The sequence below is a fragment of the Pyricularia oryzae genome, chromosome 2 (assembly GCF_000002495.2).
Source record: "Pyricularia oryzae 70-15 chromosome 2, whole genome shotgun sequence".
In the NCBI taxonomy this organism is placed as follows: domain Eukaryota; kingdom Fungi; phylum Ascomycota; class Sordariomycetes; order Magnaporthales; family Pyriculariaceae; genus Pyricularia; species Pyricularia oryzae.
In genome coordinates this window covers 33,226-34,829 of record NC_017850.1, presented here as the reverse complement: position 1 = coordinate 34,829, position 1,604 = coordinate 33,226, and positions in this window count along the sequence as shown.

Sequence of the window (1,604 nt, the reverse complement as noted above, 5' to 3'; positions counted from 1 at the left end):
AGGCCGTCAGCGGGCATTTGTTTGGATTCCAGGTATTTTAGGGTCACTAATCCTTCCGTAACTAACTCCCTTACGTAGTGAAATTTTAATAACGTATGTTTAGTACGTTGGTGGTGCGTAGGGTTGTGTGCGTTAGCTATAGAGCCTGTATTATCTCCAAATATTGCAATAGGGCCTTTTACAGGTAGTCCAATCTCTGTAAATAGGCTTTTAAGCCACTGTGCTTCACGCAGGGCTTCCGCTAAGGCGTCGGTTTCGGCTTCTGGGGTGCTTAAAGCTATAGTACTAGCCTTTTTGCACTTCCACGTTATAGGGCCCCCAGATAGGGTATACAAATATCCGTAAGTGGATTTTGAATCTTCCCTAGCCCCGGCAAAATCGCTGTCACTAAAACCAAGTAATTTTAGGCCTTTAAAACCCCCAATCAAAGAGTTAGGTGGTAAATTAGCTTTAATTACCCTATTTCCGTAGCAGATTGCTAGGGATTTAGTACCTGCTAAGTAGCGAAGTAGGTTTTTAGCTGCCGTTAAGTGGATTGTAGTGGCTTTCGTTAAAAAACGAGATAACCATTGAACCGCAAAACCGATGTCCGGGCGCGTTAATAGCATTAAATACATTAGGGTGCCGATAATACGCTGTAACAATTTGATTTCTAGCGCATTTACGGGTTTGCCCCCACTATATTTTAGCACACCCGGCTGTAAGGGAACAGAAATAGGTTTGCAATCAGCTAATCCGAACGTTGCTAATGCTTCCTCTATATACTGACTTTGATGGAGCCAAAGCAGGCGGTTAGGCCTGTCCCTTATAATCTGAACGCCTAGAAAATAGGCTGCAGGGCCCCTGTCTTCCAATGCGTATATTTTGTTAAAACGGGCTTTTAAATCCTGAATATATTGCAATTTAGGACCTATTAGCAGGCAATCGTCAACAAAAGTAACAATGAAATGCTTGGATTTAGCATTATAAAAGACAGCTGGATCAGAGATTAGCGGCTTAAAACCTTCTGTAAAAAGTAGGCTTTTTAGCTTTGTTTGCCATTCTCTTGGGCCCTGTTTCAGACCGTATAGCGCCTTTTCCAACAGTATAACTTGCATTTCCTTTGGATTATAGCCCATTTGCACTAAAATTTTAGCGGTAGTAGGGCTGCAAGATCTAGCCCAATCGCTAAAACCCTCTGGAATTTGCAAATAAATATCTACGTCGGTAAGGTCACTATTTAAAAACGCACCGATAAAATCGATTTGTTCTATTTCCCAATTTTGTGCATTAGCTATAGCCAATAATATACGCCAGGTGGGCGGTATACTAGTGCTAGCAAAAGTCTCGATATAATCTAGGCCTTCGACCTGTAAAAACCCCCTAACAACAAGCCTGGCTTTATACTTTATAGGCTTATTATTTTCATCCTTTTTTAATTTAAACACCGGCCGGGTAGAGATTAGTCTACGGCCTGTATGCATTTTAATTTTAGGGATAAAACGGAAGGTTTTTGCAGTAACGATCTGGTCGAATTCAGACGCTAAAGCTGCTAACCATTTAGCACTTTCAGGGCTTTTTAGGGCCTGTTGGTAGCTATTTGGTTCGCCGTCTTTAGTGGGCTT